Source organism: Larus michahellis, chromosome 7 (assembly GCF_964199755.1).
Source record: "Larus michahellis chromosome 7, bLarMic1.1, whole genome shotgun sequence".
NCBI lineage: Eukaryota > Metazoa > Chordata > Aves > Charadriiformes > Laridae > Larus > Larus michahellis.
Genome location: NC_133902.1, coordinates 57,197,717 through 57,218,358, shown reverse-complemented (window position 1 = coordinate 57,218,358; position 20,642 = coordinate 57,197,717). Strand labels below are relative to the sequence as shown.

Genomic DNA, 20,642 nt, shown 5'->3' with positions numbered 1-20,642 from the left:
TTCCCTTTGCCTGAAATGCATAGGACCAGAAAGGAAAAGAGAGCTTCCTGATTGATTTGCCTCTGTGCTGTTGCTTAGTTTGCTGTCAGTCAGAAGCTTATATAGCTTAAAAGATTGTTATTGATTGTTCAATTTGGTGTTCATATATTTAAATTTTATTCAGGTTAGAGTGATGTTGAAAATTGGGGTCCACATGCTAGATTGCCAGCACAGTGGTTGACAACACAAACGTTAAAATACAATAATCCTTGTAGTATAAAATGGCCATTGACGGTCTAATTTCCATTTTGTGGTTTATGGCCTCTACTGAATATCTGATAATGTAATTATGCTTCAGTAAAGAATGAATCCTCTCTGGTAAACTGAGCTGTGTATGCAATGCCAATGTGAATTAAATAAAGTGACATCAAAGCTCAGTCAGGGCTTATTTTAGGAGCACATTTTTAAACATTTACTATGGTTTGTTCTACAGTAATGCCAGGGAGCAGATTTATGGCTGTTAGCATATTCATGTTGGAGAAATGTGTTACTTCATTCTTTATTTTAGCCCAGGAGAGCAAACAAAACAGCTTCCGTACAAGCGAATGCTGCTCTGCGGCTTAGGTATGAAGGAAGTTTTCAGATGATACCACCACCAAGGACCTCCCCAAGTAGCAGGGAAAGTGTCGGCTCCGCAGATGGGAAATTAAAATGTAAAGAAAACCACCCCCGGTTATTTGCACGCCACACAAATGAGACAACATTTGTTTCTTGGCAATAGGTGTATTTTCAGCTTTTACGCTTGGATCTTTTGCTGCTGGCTTTATAAACGTATAGGAACATACAATATGATCCTACGGTTAAGAATTTCCTCCTTTTAAATTCCAGTTGTCAAGTTATGTTACGCTGTTTATAATGCGGTGAATTATGTTCTGTCCTATCCCATTCAGTGCTAGCACAATGCAACTTACCATCAGGCAACATAACAGAATATGACAGTTAAAATTTAAAAGTACCCTCATTGTATTTGTGAATTGAATACTCAACTGTGTGATTTAAAGAGGGACTGGCATCTTGAGTCCGGAAACAAGTAACGTTGTTTGAATGCATATTTTTCCCCCTCATACATTTGCATTGCTGTTTTGACCTTCTTTCCGACAGGGAAAAAAATAACCCTAAGCAACTGGCATGTATTGACACGGGGGTATCGAAAAGTTAGCGTGATGTTGCAGACATGTTTAAAGGAACTTCTGAAATCATGAATTTGATGAGATGGACTGAATCAGAATGTCACTTTATCATGTAAACAGCAGAGAGAGCGCCAGGCCTCACATGTGGATTTTAAATGTCCCAAAGCATTAGTATTAAAAATCTGGGGCCTGGTTCCACCCGCGATAAAGAGAGGTGTCAAATCAGATCACGGTTTATCTTTCATTTCCAGTCTCGTAAAGACTGGCTCCGTAAAAGATGTATTTAGAGCATTTTGACAGATCCTTTAGGACCTGTCAATGATGCAGGAGTCAGAGGTGCGTCCCTCCATCCCACCCGCTCTTTTCTGACCGTCAAAACTCTTGACCCACAGAATAGTAAGAGGCCTCTTTACTTTTCCGCGTCCCTCCGTTGATACAAACAGTAGTTGCACCTCAACTCCCTCTGTGTTTTCCCCTCTATCACTTTGCTTTCAGTGCTCTTGGAGTCCACGTCCAGAAGCCCAACCCTGAGGCAACATCTACTTCACCCTCCAGCCGGGGCAAGCCTGGGAGAGGAGCAGCTCCCCTGACTCCTCGGGAAAGAGCAGATACATGAAAATAGGATCAGATACAAGCACAAATGGGTTAAATAAAAGCATAATCCTAAACGCCCATCCATGGGCTGGCTCCTGCCTTTCTGAGGGGAAACGTGCATTTAACTCCTCGGCTAGGTAATCTCAGGGATCCATCTTCGGAAGGGACAGAGGAAGGTAGCCCATGTGCAAAGGCACGGTCGATTGTGAAACCGTGCCCTGTTGTAAAATGTACGTGTCCACACGAAGATATTATTAATATTGTTAACTTGTCATTTTCATGATCACCTCGCTGTAGGAGGGCCCCTCCTGCCTTACGCGCGGGTTGTTAGCTTTTTGTGTAGGAGCCGAGATGAATGCAGATAGATTGCAGACAGCATAGGCAGCCGATAAGACAGTATTAGTCAGCATGTTAGTGGTTCAGCCACTGTTATAAGAGCATTACAAATATTAGTTATTATTATTTATTACTTATGCAACACCCACACGCTATGCGAGACATTTAAGAAACCACATAAAAGGCAGGGCTGCACCACAGAGTGATTACTGGATGGATTTTAGATGTGATAGATTGCTCTTAGCTACTTGTTTGTGGGGTTTTTTTGTACCGAAAAAAGGTCCTAAAGGTCCCAACCAAGGAGACCTCAGCCAGGCTTGGCACTGTTCAAACACACCATTAAGGAAAATGGTCGCTAGATAGAGAAAAATCACAGATTTACGTGGTGATGTCAGTCAGGATCTGCTCACAGAGCACCTTGTAAGAGTTGCTGTCACGGTGAAAGCTATAGTAGAGAGGAAACTGTATCAGTTTAAAGGTGTTTGTGAAGCTGTATGCTGTTCCACCCAGGTGCTGTTTTTTGCCAGCAGCCTCTAAGATCCCGATTCAATATGTAAATCTGGGGCAAAGCTGTAGTACAGCTTCTTTCAGGAGGCCTGATACTCCCATAAGTTGGTAAGTGGAGATCTAGATGCCATAGCACTGTCTCTGCCCGAGACTTTTTATGCAATCCTAAGCACATACGACGTGCTGGCAGCATCTCCCAGCCCAAGCCATGCTAGCTGACTAGTTTGGCCTTGTCTGCGTCTAGCACCTTACTGATATAGGTACTCACTACAGAATTAATAGATGTTACACATCGGTGGTTTGTTTCTTCACTCTTGTACTGTTCATTGGCTCTCTGGAAAAAATTCTCCAAAGCAGCGATGCTGCTTGTCCTGTTTCTTCGCACTGTGCGCTCTTTATGTCTGGTTAAAATCTCTTCCCAAGCAGGGTAATCCATTAAAAGCTTGTGCCTTCTTCTGAATGTTGGGTTTTTCCTCGGCACGAGTTGTTTGTCACAGCATGTGTGTTCCTATGTGCTATTTTCTTTGGGTCTCTCGCTTTCTGTGCTGCAACGTTTCTTGTTACGCTGCGTGTTCCCAAACCCCTCCACACCACCGTAGGGGCGTTCACTCTCCCTGTGTTTCACCCTGGCCTTGGTGCTTCCTTTGCGAACTTTAACTGCTCTGCAAGGATTAATTGGGAATGTTTGTCTCAGGGCATGAGCACAACTTCATCAATATCTGAGATTTAGTGGGAACCTTGGGACTGGGGAGGGGGGGTGGCTCTTGCTCTTGGACCAGTCACAGCTCCGCTGTGATTTCACGTTACTTTGTCCCTTCTGCTTTTTGAAGTATCAATCTTCCCTTTTCATAACACTTCTTGAATATCTTTTCAGAGTTAGGTTTTTCTGTCTAAATATTAAAAACATCCACAAGTTGAGAATCAGCTTTTGTCATGAAAAATATATATATATATAGAGAGAGAGCGCGCTACGTTTGTTTTTTGCTGGCACCCCTTGCCTGGAGAGATTGAAACACCGCTTAAATCTTTTCCAGCTGTCCTGCAGATATTCAGCATCTAAACTTTGGGGCTCTCAGCTGCTTTGCTCTCCCCTCCCCGGCGTTTTCCTGCCCTTTGCGGGTGAATGATCGCCTCGACCCGCATCTCCGCGTGTCCCCGTCCCCGAGCTCCGCTGCGGCCGGGGGGCTCCAGGCATTGGCCTTGGCACGACAAGCTGATATAAGCCAGGCTCGCTCCGAGTCGCAGTTTCTCACATACCGCTTTGATATCCTTTTTAGCAAATTAGCATAGCAAAAGCATTAGATGGCCAGGGCCGAGGCAACGGTAACTAGAGGAATACGTGGTTAAATAGACGAGCTATGGCAAACCTGAAGATTTGATTTTGTCCTAATTTTCTTTAAAGACGTCTTCCAGTTTTGTGTTTGCTTTTTTATATATATATTTTTACTTCATATTTAGAAACCCTACTGGACAGGGATATCCAATACCTTAATATTTAAAGAATGAATGAGTTTGAAAAGGGTTTTGTTACAACAAACTCATTTTTTCCATAGTGATTTTTCGTTTTCGTTGCTTTTCCTCCCTGTGCGAGGTCTTGCCTTCTTCACCGACGTGGCGAAAGGGTGCACAGGCCTCACACGTGAGGCTTTCCATGCTGCTGTCCTAAATAATTGGAAGAATATTTTAACAATCGCTACGGGTTGCCTTTAAGGATTTAATAAAAGCTCTGTTATGGAAAGATGAGCCAGATTAGGGTTTTTCAGCCGGTTTGGGCTGTGGGCTGCGCGGTTGCCCGCACCAGGTTTGTCAGCACAGGTAACTTGTTCTCCACGTCCAAATCTGTTGCCAGATGTGAGCACCCAGACGGGCTCTTACAGAGACAGAAGCATCAGTTTAAATTCCCGTTTTAACTGTTTGCCATATAAATTCAGTTTTTAGATAATCCCTTAGTGCAATAATTCCTTATTATGCATATGGAAAAGCGTCTATTAAAGGCATTTTTAACTTTCCGGGTAGAGTTTCTTTATCTGTATTTTACAGTACAGTGAAAAGTAATTAATTCATTCCAAGATATATAACATATGGATAATTTTTATGGATTTATGGCACATTTTAGGGGATGTGAAAATGCTGCAATTATTTAAAAAAAAAATGCAATACAAATTCAGGGTTAGTTTTTCGATTTATGGCAGGATTATATTTTCCACAGCCAACTGCCAAACATGGAGTAGATAAAATCTATGTTTCTTTTTATCCAGTCCACCTCTTGTATCCCATCTCTGGTTTATATTGTCACGTAACGGCAGATAAATATTCTGAATTTGACTTATTTATAAATTGGAAATTTTGTGAAATGTATTAACCCTCAGAAAATAGTTCACAGTATTTAATTAGTAAAGAAAAACATACCGCACACAAAATGTCAGTAGAAATTACAGTAATAATCTATCTTTCAAAACACTCTATTAATTGCAGTTGATATTTAACCATACATTTCTCTGAAAAAATGAGATGTGGACCCAGCTCAGTTGTTGGCTCGAACATCTGATGCTTTCAGAAAACTCAGATCTGCATAGAGGCACCAGTTTGTGGAAGCAGAACAATATTTGCTCTGTGGGTAATATTTAACCTGTGGTTTAATTTTACTTTTCACGACTAGGAACTAATTTTGATACAAGGCTTTCTCCAGTTGTAGTGCATCGCACGTTTCTAAGCCTTCCTCAAGTAACAAGGTACATTTCACGAACGCTCGACATCCAGAAAGCTGTTTGTTATCGTAATCTTATAAGGTATTTCTACTCTAATTACTAAAATATGGACTGAAACTCTTGTCTAAATTTTAGGAGTCGACTAGGTCACGTAATTTTTGAAGAATCACACCATCACTGCTCATTAACAGGCCTGTATGCATCCAAGCCGTCAAGATTTATTTTCTCCTACTTTGAAGGAAAGTAACTTTACTGACATATTAACGTTCTAACTGTGAATAGAATATCCCATTTTGTTTGAAGGATAGTTCCCTCGATCCATTAAATAAATACTACATGCGGGGAAAAAAGGCGTTAGATTGATATACAAGAACCGGAATCGCTGAGTGCAGATTTATGGTGTAAGGGAGTAAAGAGAAGTGATATGACTGTGAAAAGATAAATGAAATTACGCTTATGGGCACTAAATCCTCCAGTATTGAAAAACATCGGCTATTTGTGTTTAGAACACGTAGTATTCGGTATAAATGGACTTTCATCGATAAATCAACAGTTTCTGAGGTTGACACCAAAACGTACCATTTCTACCAAGTCGCAAGCTGAGCAATGGGTCGTATTCTAGTTTGATTTGAAAACTGTGAGCTTTGTCTTGTTGCTCGGTGTCCTGCGCCTATCGTTACTGCCTTAGTTAGCGTGGATTTCTCATTAGCTCGGTAGCCCTGTGTTTGAAGCGGTGCTTTTGTGCGCGCTCCTTACAGCCAACGCGATGGCATCCGCTGAGCCTGGCCATCCTGGAGGAGCTTGTTCGCCGCCGTTTGAAATGCATCTTGGGTGAGCAGCTCCACACAGTCCTAATTTAACAGACTCTGAGGCTTATGCGCTGATGATTTCTGCTAGTAAAGTGTTATAATTGGATTATTGAAGTATTAGGTAAATTCAGTCGGATTTGCTGTTTGAAGTGGAAATACAAAAAACGCTGGTATGCTATTACTGCTTTGTCATACCTATTAACAACATACTCCACTGCTGCAGCAACAACAGATTTGCTTTCAACTATTTACACTTTCCAATGTGTAAATTTATATGATTTAGGTGGGTAACTGGGTGGGATGCCTGTGACCTCTGCAGACCCTTTCGGTTCCCTTTTTAAAGAGCACAGACTTTGTTACTTGAAATTTCTCTGGAAAACGCTGTGACATTGTGTGATGTGTTTCTTCTTAAAGCAGAAACATGCTGTAGCTGATCTTGGAGCAGGTGGCAACAAAATGATAGAATTCAGTACATTTTACAAATAAAAAATCTAAATGTCCTTGCGACTACAATCCTTAGGTGTCCAGGTAAAAGAATAGAACCAAAAACTTTCTTTTCAGTGTTATGACCTGACTTTACATATGTAATGATTGCAAACAAGCTTGTCTGTCTGTTTGTCTGTTATTCTTTATTAAACCCCTTACTTCAAAATAAGCAGCCTGTGGCATGGAGAGGGATTTGGCCAAGTCCACGCAGCAAGTGACAGCTATGTCTACTCCGTGTTCTGAAGAATATAGTTAGTATTTTGCAGGCAGCGTTTTCAAATGACCAAAGTTTACCGAGACTTGGGGTTTTTTAGGCCATTTTGAGAAACTTACCTTGGAGCATGACTTAGATTAATAACGTTAAACGTTGGTTTGTTTTTAAATATGAATCTGGTTTTATCTAACCAGTGATGTTCGGCTTTGAATGAATGAATGAAGCGCCATGGCATCACCTTCAGTTTTCAGTGTCCTCACTTCTGTGCGTTAGGCTGCGTATCCGGTTCTTCTCTTTATGCTAATATTAAACGCCCTCATTTATAAATCTATATGCTTCAAGCAGCTCGGAAGCAAATCTCGGTGTTGCCCAAGCAGGTCGTCAGAGAACTGCGTAGTAGAGATGCATTGAAACAGCAGTTACAAATATTCCGAAAAACCTAGAGGCAATTTAGGTCCAGATGCAAACTGCTCAGGTCTTTCTGTATAAAACACAGCATGGGGCAAAACATCCCATGTGTTCAAAAGTGTTCAAAATCCTGATAATGATTTATTATATCAAGGTCTGCAACCTCCGTTCCCCAGGTGACCGTGAGCGAATGCAACCTGATTGTTAAACAAGCTCCCTCACCTAATAAACGTGTTTTATTTGATGTAGGAAAGCTCAGTAAGAAGGTTTCGGGGGGCCAGTCTCAGGAGTCAGATTCTTTCATGGAGACACCGGGGCTGGAGGTTTGAGCTCAGGAGGCTTCTCAGGAGCTGCCCCAACCTTTGGGACTCTGCAGATAAGGGGTTTGGGGGCGATGGTTTTCCCTGAGGTCTGATCTGCTAAGTCTGCTACGCGACTGCTTTTGGGATCAGAGCGTAGCGCTACCTGCTGCCAAACTCTCGTCAAGGCTTACGCTTTTTTGTTAGCTGAAGTCTGTTGTTTGTTGGCACCAGTGAAGACATGACAGGCACATGGAAACAGAAGAATGGACACACAAATTTCATTTTCTGAAGTGGTTTAAAAAATCGACTTTAAAAATACGTACTGATTTTATTGAGAAGCCATTGACACTGCAAGGTGATTTGCCCTCAGGTCTACGCCTCTTCTGCTTGCCATCAGTTTCTGGAGGGGAAGAGGCTGGTTTTGGTGGGATGGAAATCACCGTATAGAACAGTTCAGAAACCCGAGTTTTCAGCTGTTGAATTTGTGTAGATCATACCTTTATTTATCACGTATTGACAAAGTAATGGCAATGCTTACGAATGGGAACTTATTTGCATGGCTACTCAGTCCTCTGCGCCGGACAAACTTCCTGAAATGTTGAGCGTGTTGGAAATTTTCAGCTCTCCCCTCTTAATTCCTGATTTCTGAATATGCACTTTTAGGGAAAGCGACATCACATTATATAATATACATATAAATGCACTGTATATATTTATATACACTACATATATATCTAAAGCAGAGGATTTCTTTCTTTCCTTGATTTTCTTATCTGGCCCTGTACGATTGAGCAGGTAGAAGAACCAAGACTTCTTTGGGCTTGGTAGGAAATACAAAATTCTTACACATTAAGGGTCTATTCCTTCTTGTCACTTGTTAATCATTAACTGTTTTATTTCTGTTTCACTTTTTGTCACTGTGTAACATCATTGCAATATAAAAATACTAAAATTACAAGTCTGAGGAGGAAGGCTGACGCATGACTTCGGAGAGGAATGGAGAGGACCTGAACAGCTGAATAAAAGTAGCACTAGCTGATCTATGGTGACTGTGTTTTGGGAGGCGAAGTGAGTCTTGTCCCAATCTATCAGCATCTAAATCCTTGAGACAAGTCTAGGGCCAGCTGAAAGGGGTTTTCCTTTGGGCCATAATTTGAAATCTGGATGTACAACTTCTGCAGAACCTTGGGTTCTGTGTCCCCTTTACGGGATGCAGCCTGTAGGGACTGGGCACCCTACGTGATAGGACTAAAGACGCAACAGGTAAAGGTACCGTCATCTGCGCACCATTGTTAACCCCATCCATGAGATGGGTCTGGTGATTCTTGGTTCCTGGCTGTGGTGTTTTGAGGCTCTTGATGGCTGGATCAAAGCTGACATGTCCCCTCTGCAGGCTATGGGTGCAGAACTGGAGACAAAACCATGAGCACGTCACAGCAGAGACCCTTTTACTGCACCTTGTGGGGTGCTGCTGGCTTTTTGCAAGAATTTCACTGACTTGGGAACAGCTTTTCAGTCTAATGAAGACTGACTTGTTTGTTTTTTAAAAAAATCCATGCTCATTTAACTGTTCTTTGAAAAAAAAAATTACATCTGCCAATTTTTTTGCTCCTAATAATTTCGCATTGCAGTTAATCGTTTCAAAAGATACATACATATTCAAAGTCTGGTCCACATTACGGACTAATGGTCTGCATTAAGTTCTTTATGAAGTCTTTTTTTTATTATTATTATTTTTTTCAAATTAAGCATATACTGAAAAAAGCCTCATTCTTTTTAATGCAAACCATTAAAAAAAAAAAAATCCCAAACAAACAGTCTTTGGAGAAAACTTTCAGTGCCTCATTTTAGCCTGGGGCTGGTTTTCACAGCTAAGTTACAACTGCAGCACTGGCTTCGGATGGAAACGCTGGCAGAATTTTAACTCCAGCAAGGTTAGTGGGCATCACTGTAATACCATAAATACGGTGTAGGCGCACAAAATTGAATTTAAACTAGAAATATTCAGCAAAGTACCTGAGAGGTATTTTAAGGCTGGCTATAATTATTGCATTATTAAAAACTCAAAGCATCCTCAGACATAATAAAGGGGAGAAACAAAAGAAAGTAAAATTTTCTGAGACAATTCCTGTACACCTGTCCCTTTCATTTGAATAGATCCGACCCCAGATTTAAGAGCTTGAAAACGAGGAATTAGGAAGCATGCAGATGTCACTCAAATTGGCTATCGAAACATTAGAGGCTTTTAAAAAACTGATAGGGCATCAGAATCAGACAAAATACATCCATGAGAGCCAAAGGAAGTAAGAAGGGAAATTGGAGTCTCTTTATTAGAAATTTTAGATCCTTGAAGACTGGCAAAATCTGATAGAAAGGCATTATTTAAAAATGGTCCAGGGACATAGGGAAAGAATATATCTTCTGGCGTGGAGAATGTCCCAGATGACATTTTGAGGAATCAAATGAAAGGTACAGTGGGACAAATACTGCCTGATTAGAGAAAGCAAATTTAATTCGAGGGGGGGAAAGTCCTGGTGTCTGACAGATCTACTAGAACCCTTTATCATTGTTATTTCTGCCAGGATAGACAAGGCAATGCAACAGACATCCTATACTTACATTTTCAGACATCCTTTGACAGGGTTTCCTAGAAAAGGTTAATGCTAAGATGTGGAGCCACAGAGTAAGTGGAAAGTTGGATTTAATGGATTTAAAATTGGCTAAAAAACACAAAACAAAGTGTAGCACACCAGCAATCAACGGACCCTGTACCAGCCAGGAAGGTTCGTGGTGGGATATATTAGAAATTATCCTAGGTCCACAGATGTTTATGTAAAAAATTACAGGGTACTATGTATTACTGAAAGCTTAAGTTTTCAAATTTTGTCGATTACATTAAATTGCAGGGAAATATAACTGATGAGAAACAATGACATAAAAACACTATATCAAATCACATCCTTTTACCATCAAAGTTAAAAATTGCATGAAAAAGATTCTTCTGTGCAAGTAAAAATTGGCAATTTTTATGGTGCGAATATTGCACCAAGGGAGAGTTAACAGGCCTTGAATTTGGTACTGAATCTCTTCAGGACATCAGGTAACTCTACCATTGACAGTTGAGAAACTTTTAAATGAGACTAACAATTTCTAATCCAAAAGAAAGAAAATATGTGGCGGGTTTAATGCAAATGATTAGTCGGGTGAATTTGTGAAATTTGGCTGAAAGAAAGGGAAACGGTCTGTGGACTTACTGCAGCTCCCTCACTCAGGAGCTCATTAATCTGTGATAGGGCTAGGCAAATAATGAATTTGTTCCGTTTCAGGTGAGGATACAAAAAGTAGCAGAAACCTGAAAAAGGGTCAAGTTAAACAAGATTTGACAGGGACTTTCTGGACAAAAGTAAAAAAAAAAAAAAAAAAAAGGATAATAAGATTTACTAATAATTCTAGGTTATTAAAACCTAAATTCACCTGATACAATTGACCAAGGTGAAATGTTTTGATTGGTTTTGAATTATTGAACAGTTTAATTTTCTCTGAATCCATTCCTTTTCGAATTTCACTTAAATAAAAACACAGAAGTTTCACTTTGAAAGTGTCAAAACAAACCGCGTCATTTCTAAAACACATTGCATTTCAAACAAATATCGAGAAAAGTCTCCTTCTTGTGGTCCTTTTTATCAGATGAGGTCTGAATTTGTGATTAGATTACTTCCCAGAATTTTTAATTTTTTCTGTGTGTGAAATGTACTAGTAATTAGATAAAAACTTCATCCTCTCTACTTGGGGGTGGGGGGAGAACCACAAAACAACCAGCATTCAGCTGAGAGGCAAATAAAAAGGAACCTGTTTGCGAGCAAGTTGGAATTCAGGTTTATTTTACAGCCTGTGATCTGAGACTAATTACAGCCTGTCCCTGGTCCTAAGGCACCAGTGGAAGCCCTTCAGAACTGCCAGGTGCCCTCACGCGGGGGGGATCCAGCAAACATTGGTTCGGTCTTAGCCCGATTCTATATCATCGCCCCACTATTTTTACCCTAAAAAGATTTAAACCACAGAAAAATTTTAGGTAATCTTTGCTTTCACTCATACCTATGCTTGAGATTGGCTATAATGAAAGCGGAGGTGGATCTGAAAGGAAAAGACCTATTTTATCAGACCATGAGGGCAGCATCAGCCGTATTTATTGATAACCCGGAGATGGGAGAATTGAAAAAAAGCACAGTAGTGTTTTTTTCTCTTTTTTTTTTCCAAGACGACTTTTTTTTTTTTTTTTTTTTTTAATGGGTCTATCCTGCCAAATGTTCCTCTGAAAATGATAACAAAAGTTCCATTCCTGGAACGAATTGTTTCTACAAACCATGATCCCAGAAATACAAACATGGATAAATGGTCCCATTTTAACTTCGAATGCGGTATAACTTACTGAAAACAATCTGACGGTCTGCCAGCTTGCCTTCAACAATGGCACAGTACCAAAACTAAGACATACAGCGGAGAAGAGCATCACGTTTTAGAAATAATTTCTAACTGAAAAGGTAAGAGTGGAAAAAAAAAAAACCCACAACCAAACAAAACAGCAGAAAGAGGAGGTAAGATAAGAAGCCAGTAGGATATCTTAGGATATCTCCTGCAGCATCTTTTGCAGGATGGAGCAAAACGTCTGTGGCCAAGTTCTTTGGCAGAGCCCCTGGAGGGGGGAAAAGATGGGTACGGCACCGGCAGGTGGCAAGAGCCAAAGGTTGGGGTTGTGTCCACTACACGGTGGCCACGAGGACTTACTGTAAAGCGTGGCTAAGCCAGGCATGTAGCTACTATGAAGACTTTAAGTCAATACCCAACCAGCTTGTACTTGTGAGTCTGGGGTTAAGCTTTAACCGTATGTAAACTTTTACCAAATATTTACATGGCGACTTGGAAGTGTTCTAGGAGATCATCTCGGGTCAAGGGGGCTTCTGAAAAGAGACAGATCTCAATCTGTCTCCAGCTGCAAAGAGCCCCAGCGCTCTCTGTTTTATTGCATTCTTGCAATAAAAAAATGGTTTTGGGGAAATAGAATTTTCCTGAAATATTGACTCGTGGCATGAGAAGGTTTTTCTCTCTGAATCCCCTCCTCTCTTCCCCAGATTCCAGCTCAATCTGTTCTGTTAAAATATAGGGGTCAATACATTTTTATTAAATCCTTTGGCATTGATGGAACAGCACGTTTTGATTAAAAAAAAGAAAGTTTGAGAAAATTTCTGACTTGACTGAATCACAGTGAGAAATAGATAAAGCTGCAGTTCATACACCGTAAGTGTAGTTTACCCTCTTATTATTCAGAATGTAGAAGGGGAGAAAAAGGCATCGATAATCTATTTGTACTTTTCATAAACTCTCTTCAGGAATACGACCCCATCACACCACAGTTCAAGTATACAAATAATAATATTAGTCAGAATATTCACTCCCAAAGCAATTTTAATACCATTCAAAATATAATCCTTCTATGCAATATACCTCATTTAACAACCATTAGTGCCTTTTCCATCTCAAATCTACTGTACCTAGTAATGATTTATTCTTATCCATTGTTTGAACTGATTTCATGTTACCAACGGACCTGTACTAATCATGCGGAGCGCAATATGCAAAGTGTGCTTGCCAGATATTTTTTAACTTTAGACGCTGCGCAATTTACAACAGAAAGAACGGAAATTATAAACGTTCTCTTCGCTTGCAAGATAATAAGATCGAGTAAGAAAAAAAAAAAACAAAAACCAGCCACCCCACAACCAACCCCTTGACCAATTTTGCATTTGAGAAAGAGAGTTCATTTCTTATATCTAAACTAAACCAGTCCCTTAATTATACCACAGTCGGTTGATTACAGGCAACGCTACACAAAATCTATACATCTTGTTTGGCAGTGTATCAAAGCAGGGCTCATTGTCAACGCAATCTTAACTGTTTTCCCTTCCCGAAAGTATGATCTTTCCGGGCACCCTCAGCTCCTACCGGGCCAAATCATAAGATCCATGGTCTGCCCGTAGCAGTGGAAACTCCCATCTGCTCCAGCGCACGATTTGCTCAAGCAGAGACCGCGGGAATAAGTACCTTGCCATTAAATAGCAATATGTAAACAGACAAAGAGTCAAAATCTTGCAAATGAGTTATTCATTATGAAATATTCACACAGCTTGACTGAGTGGGCCTCGCAGCGGAGCGGCGATGTTCTCGACGCTTTATAAATAGGGAAAGCGCCGCGCAGTGTACGTGCAACTTCCTCGCGGAGCTGTGCGAGCGGTGCACCGAACAGATGATAGAACTCCCAAGTCCTGTTTCTCCGCGATAATTTCTTGTCTAAACTCCTAATTACACAGCGCTTCACATTCTGAGATATATAAATACACTTTTTCAGATGTACACTGTGCTAATGGTATGCATGGGAGAACGGGAACGTTCTTTGGCATGACTGCTCAATATCCAAAGCGAAAACCATCTCTCCAAACTCTGTTTCAGAGAAGTGAGAACCCCCAAACTACCGAGAAAAGTTGAGATGCTTCGCGACACCCGTGCGCTTGCCGCAGGAAAGCCAGCTCTAGATCCTGTGTTGCTGCTGGGTAGACGTACATCCACCATAGCGTGGGGCGGCGGGAGCCCACACACAGAGTGAAGCCACAATGCTGAAGTATTTCTGGGCATTTCAGAAACCGGTTTAGTTTTATACAGAAGAAATCCAGTTTATTTGGAGCCTTGATATTATTAATGTAAATTGAGGAGCAATCAGCAGGGGACCACTGGGGATCTGAACTAACTCCTTAATGTAGATGTACCTATTCTATCCCAGGGATGCAGGTTCCTGTTAAAATGCGCCAACTAATGAGGAAAGGTCTATGTAAATAATTTATTTGTCTAGCATTGGTTAATAAATCCTCCTAGAAGAACTTTTGCTGTGTTAGCTATAGTTTAGTATTACCTTTTGCATTGTATTACCGTAGTATTAATGGTTAAGCTGTGATTTTTATAACATCGAAAAGGCCTCCCTTTCATCGTTACATCCCCAAACTTTTTACAGGTACCGTGATGGGTGCCATCTGTATGAGGAGCTGGTATCTTTTCCCTTCCGCGATTGATAGGTACTACCATATGGTAGATAGGATGCTCAACTTTGCAACACTGAAGGCTCTTTTGGCAACTTTCCAGGAGCTTGAGGGCCACGCCTAATTTGCATATGCATTTGCATACAATTTTTATTTTAAATAAATGCACACAGTTAGAATGGTTCGGTGAACTTGTGTTGCTTTCTCTTTGATAGATGTACAGGCATTATTTGTTGTTTGAGTTGCTCAGCAATAAAAAAGCTGTAGATGAATCCACCCCGCAATTATTATTATTTATTGACACTATTGCTGTGCTCAGGGGAGGAAAGCACAATCCCCAGCTTGAAGAGCTTCTCTAATTAGTCAAAGAAAGGTCAGTGACATCCTTCATACCAGGTGATTGGAAAACGTTTCAATTCTAAATTCCGTTCCATTTTTCTTCAGAAACTGCGTCTTTTGCAGTGAACGGTTTTCCAGCATCTTTGCAAACAGCTGAAGAAATATGTATGAATGTAAAAGACAGGATGGAAACAACAGGCATTAGACACAAACTGGTGCCCGTTCTGTCGGTGGATTGGCCACCTGTGACCTCAGCCTAAAAGCATTGCCTCTAAGGCCAAGAGATTTTTGCTTTGCCCAGCTGCCGTGACTTAGTTACCATCTTAACCACGTTTTACCATTTAGCTAATCCTTCCACCGGGCTCCACAAAAGGCTTACGGGTATCTCGTAGTAGCTTCTCTTTCATCCTGAACTGCTGAAAATCACCCAGGAATGGGTGCTCCCTTCTTCATTTTTTTTGGGTGCTTGTTGTGAGAGGTCACGGTCGTCGCGGGTTTGCCCGAGGTAAGTCAGCTCTCCCTGGCTTATATCAGGGTCCCTCTGCAGGGGTCAGGTTTCCAGTAATCCCCTTCTAGGGGGAGGATACTTAATAATAATGTGATGCTAAAATTAAAGTCACCTAAAGGGTGAGGACAAATATCTCTAAGTAGAAGAAAATCAATGCAAGGAACTGCTGAGAGGGAGGCTGGGTCCTTCAGCGTACCGTTGCTGAAGATGCAACTATCCATTCAAGGGTCTCCATCCCCCAAACTCAAAAGTTTATTGGTATTATATCTGACCACAGACATTCATCAGCAAATGACTGTATTGATCCCTGTTTACATTTGAATGTGTAGTCTCATTTCAGGTTAGTTTTTTCAGGTCTAAGATCATGCTGAAGGACCTGATTTTGCTTGTGTTTGACTGCATGCTTTGTGAGCAGCAAACTTAGAGCTATTCCTTGTGCAGGTAACTGAGATGTTGTCTTGGAAGGACCTTGTTATTGGAATGGACTTTTTATTTATTGGGGGGAAAAAAAAACAAACAAAAAAACCCAAACCAAAACAAACAAAGAAGACCTTGTGGGTGAGAGCCTTGTACCCTTGTTAGTAGTCTCTCAGGAAAAAAACACAAAAATCAACATACTTGGAAGTGAGATTTAAAGTGTAGGCATGTTATATACCACTAAAGGAGATCTGAATGACTTTGAAAAAGTTGGCGTGAGTTATCAGTGGTTCTAGGACATGGTAAACCCAAAACAGATGGTAAAGATGGTATTTTGTTAAGATATAGATAAAAATGAATGGGAGTATGGCAGGAATTTTGGAATGATTTGGGGCCTGGACAATTTTGGGGATCTGATCAGAGGCCAGGCTCAGATTTATAGGCACAATCAAATCCTTTGAGGGAAATTGAATTTTAAATATGTTATCAAGAAAATTGGTGTGCTTAGAAATGGCCGGAGGAGAAGCTGAGGACAGGAGCAGCAAGAGATTTCAGTGTTTTGGACATCCTTCTAATTCTTTGGTATGAGTAGCAATATGATTGATGCGGCAATAACTGCAGTGCTGGAGGGATTTGATACCCAGAGGGAATCAATTAACTGGATTTTGGATATTGGAACGTTATGACCTTTGCCTGGATCATAATGTTGACATGTAGGAGCAAATGGAAGAATAGGAGTCTTTTCGATTGCAATTGACTGGAGATATTGAGAACAAGGTGGATATCCAAATTTACAGATAATGTGTTGATCCTAGAGATCAGGAGATCAGTAAGTGAGCCTTGCCCAGACCTCAGGTTATCAGGTGGCAGGGGAGAAAAAACTTATTTAGAAGCAGCTCCTGGCTTCTTCGTACTCTTTAGTGGGCAAATTACATCCATCTAACATCTTCATTATTGATTTACGGGTGAATGATGCTGTGGTTTGCTGCAGAGTGACACTGAGGCAGGATTTATTGGGAAAGTTTATCTTATTATCCAGTTGTGGTCTTATCCAACATCCTTGCAAGGAGGTATAAAGGGGAGCTGTCGTCACCGTTTCGTGAATCACCGCTGCAGTAATGGCTTTTGCCATTGGTGACCTGTGAGCGCAACAGAGGCTTTGTGGGCTTTCCTGGGTGGGGGTCTCGAATGGAAAAAATCAGATGGTTTAGGTGTATTATGGTGATGGCCAATAGGTGGCTGAGCCAACTCAGAGAGTCAACTGGGTGGGACAGTTGCCGATTAACGGGGTGGAGTTAAGTAAAGTGCAGCCTGAGGTGGTCGATGGCTGTGGTGGGAGGATAGTTCAGGAGTAAGCAGTCTTGCTAGATAAGTAACGGGCAATGGGGAGAGGTTGTAGCCCTCAGGTATGGGAAGGAAAGAGCTTTTGAATGTAGACTGAGAAGTATGGTGATCAATGCAAAAAAAAGTTCACACGGGATGGTTTTTATCCGTTAGCTCTTTATTGAACTGGAATAGATAACTGGTAAAATCAGAGTAATAAAAGCCAGATTTCTCAGAGGTTTGCAGTCTGTCTCTTGTACGTCTTTCTGCTGTGGTGAGTGTGTTTGTTTTAAGTTACATTTTCCCTATATAAAACCAGTCTTATTTCTTTTTCTTTACAATCATGGCAGGCAGATGATTTTCCCTTATTGACTGCGTTTCCTTTGCTGAATTAGGATTGTGTTGTCAGGTAGCCTTTTGCTTTTCTAAGGCTAACTCTAAATTAGATAAAGGCAGACAGCTGTGGCCTTCACATAACTATTTTTCAGCTGATGCCTGCATTTTCTGTCTTTCTGCTCATCTCCTGGTAAATATATTCCTAGTTCTTACACATCGTTATATATCTTACTTTTTATGGGAGGAGCTCTGTAGATGAGCAATGAAGAATGACGGGTTTCGTGAAAACTTTGTTGGAGGTGCCCAGAGATGGAGGATTTGCTTAGTGTTAGCCATTTACACACCGAGGGAGTTTAAAAGTATAAGATATATTGAGTTGCGTGACTAAATTCTCTAAAACAAGAAGTAGAATAAAGAAGTAGTAAAGAAAATATTTCAAATAAATGATGCCAAGTCTCACAACTTACTTTATTCTGTGAATCGTTTGCTCTTCTGAACATTTCTTCTTTAGTTTTCCTAATTTCCCGATTTTATTCTAATTTATCCTCCTATTACCGTCTTTGTAGGTGTCCACAATATTCACCCTAGTAACATTTCCTGATGCCAGGGCAAAAGCGAGAGGTCTCACGGGGGTCCTCTGCACAGTGTTCTCCACTTTTAAATTCGGGTCATTTGGGATACAGACAGAAAAGCCCCTATAGAAGAAGCTGTTTAAAAGCGTGGATTAATTTTAACAAATGCTGTCTGTTAATTTTAATTTTTGATAATGGTAACTTGAGAATTTTTGTTGAGATTAACATGATTGTATTTGTGGTGTGTGTTTTGTTATTTGGTTTTTGGTTTGTTTTTTTTTTACTATCTCACTGTGCAAATCTTTAAGCGAACAATTTCAGAAAAAATATTGCTTTTAATGTCATTTTGCTTGCATTTCCTAATAAGTCACTTGCAATGTGGCATTTGCTATTGTTATGTATTGTAAAAGTCTCCTAACTCCATTGAAAATTTTTAAAAATGTAAAGTCTGCCTCTAAAAGTTGGCTGAAAATTCTAAGTTCGACTAATTCGACTGTTACCCCCTTAACTCTCAAAATGCCCTGGTAGCCCATGCTGCTCCACGTTAATTTAAACTTTTGTGTTGCTTTGTGGCACTTCATAATGCTAATTATTTCAGTAAGATACTGTGAAGGTGTTTGGAATTCGACAGCCATCTCGTACGGGTGGAACAACGCTCCTTGAGATACGGATCGAGTTTTATTCTTGCTTTCTTCTGTGAGAATGAGTGGTTATTTTGATGCCTTTCGACTCATTTCATTTCCAGTGTGCGCACTGATAAGAGCTAAGAAAAGGAGCAGCAGCAGAGGAATATTTTTGCCTTACTTTTCTTGAGGAAACGGCTGCTATCTTTGCAAGGAATCCCGATAACAGCGTTTGTTACGTTAATTCAGTTGGAACAATCATGCCACCTGCAGTCACGACTCCGCACGCTGTACGGTGCGGAATGCAGTCTTCTCTTTCCCAGCGAGGGTGGCTTCCCAAAGGGCTACGAAATCACCAAGAGAAAAAAGCCCCTTCCCCAAAATGCTTCAAATCTAGGGGAAAAGTTGTGGAAGCAAATAGAAATTAGTGAAGCGATCCACATTGTAGAGAGCTGTGCTCCATTTTTGCGTGTTTGTGTTTTCCAAAGGGTTGTTGTTTTGGTGGTTTTTTTTATCAGTTGGGAATGAGAGCTCATACTTCCAAAATATTTTGGTTTTAGGTGACAAAAAATGCACCAAGAAGTTCAGATGGCACAATACCTGGCCTGGTAAACAGGCATGAGAAAGAAGATTGAAACAAAAACTCCAAGGTGTGGGGCTTCATTGGGTTTCGTCTAAACGTCGTGTCTCATTTAAGTTGAATTCCTGGCAGCCACGTTGCACAGATAGAATAAAAGTACAAAACAATTACAAAAGAATAAAACAAAAAGCCCTTTTGAGCAATGACAGCATTCAATAACTGTGCCAATGCTGCTTTAAAAGTTTCGGTTTCTACAGCATCTCCAGTCCCGAAGTGTCTCATCTGCTTTCTAATTTTCCACAAGATGCTTTTAATATTTTGAGATTGATATTGAACCGCAGGGGTCTAAAAGGTTTCAAAAGATCTTGCATATGCATTTGGAACCAAACGATCAATTAGATTAATAAAGGGGAATTGTAATTTGTATATGAAGCCTGTAAACTCTTGCAGAGAGGTATGGAATAAGAAACCAGGCAATGCCCGCAGCTCGGGGAGAGCCGGGATTTAAGGTGAGAAAACAAACACACTCAGCAGGAAAAAAAAAAAAAAAAAAAAAAAGGTGCAGTCAGCACCAGTTTTGTAACATTAATCTAATGCTTCCTGTTACAAACATGGGAGAAATGCGAAGAAATGATGAATTTAATACAGCACCTGTCAAGGTAATTATCGTCTGAAACCAGTTGTACCTTGGGAATGATTCCACTGCAAAAACAAAGGAAAAGCTGGTAAATGGGAAATTGTTATTAATTTCTACGAGCCGTCCTGTTATGGTTGAAACGCTGCCTTCAGGCTCTTCCTTGCAGTTATAATGGCATCGTTTTTGCCGTTTCCTTCCTGAAGGATCGTTGGATTGTCAGGTTTATGTTTTCTTACCCGATAGTCATCAACCTTTGCTTAATCATCTTCTTCCTCCGGCACAGGGTTGCTGGCAGAGCCCCTTTCCTGCTCTGGGGCTCCTTGGGGCTCCCCAAATCCTGCGGGGGAGCCCCGATCCCTGCAGGATGCCCCATCTTAGTGCTTGAGCCACCAGTGGGAACTGGCGGCGGAACCAGTCAGGAAAAAAAATGAATGCAAGCTTTTTCTGTCGGAAGATACATTTCTATCAAAGTAGAAGTTTCCTTCCAAGAAATCGCATGTCTTTACCAACAAGCTCTTCTGAAGAAAATCAGTGGAAGATATCACAAGTTTTTAAAGAAAACTTTTACATTTTTGTTTTTAAGCGATTTTCTTACATCTTAAAATACAAAGAAACATGTATTTTAATTTTTCTTTCAAAGCATAGTAAACCCCACCAAATCGAAATGAAGTGTTTTACTCAACCCAACC

General features: G+C 40.6%; 1 long non-coding RNA gene across 1 annotated transcript in view; it reads left to right on the top strand.

Moving 5' to 3' along the window:
* Positions 1-15,336: 15,336 nt before the first annotated feature.
* Positions 15,337-20,642, top strand: part of LOC141746617 (uncharacterized) — a 34,319-nt gene continuing 29,013 nt past the window's right edge. Inside the window, exon 1 of the long non-coding RNA XR_012588421.1 lies at positions 15,337-15,462. This is a non-coding gene — a long non-coding RNA (uncharacterized LOC141746617). The remainder of the gene's footprint in view (positions 15,463-20,642) is intronic.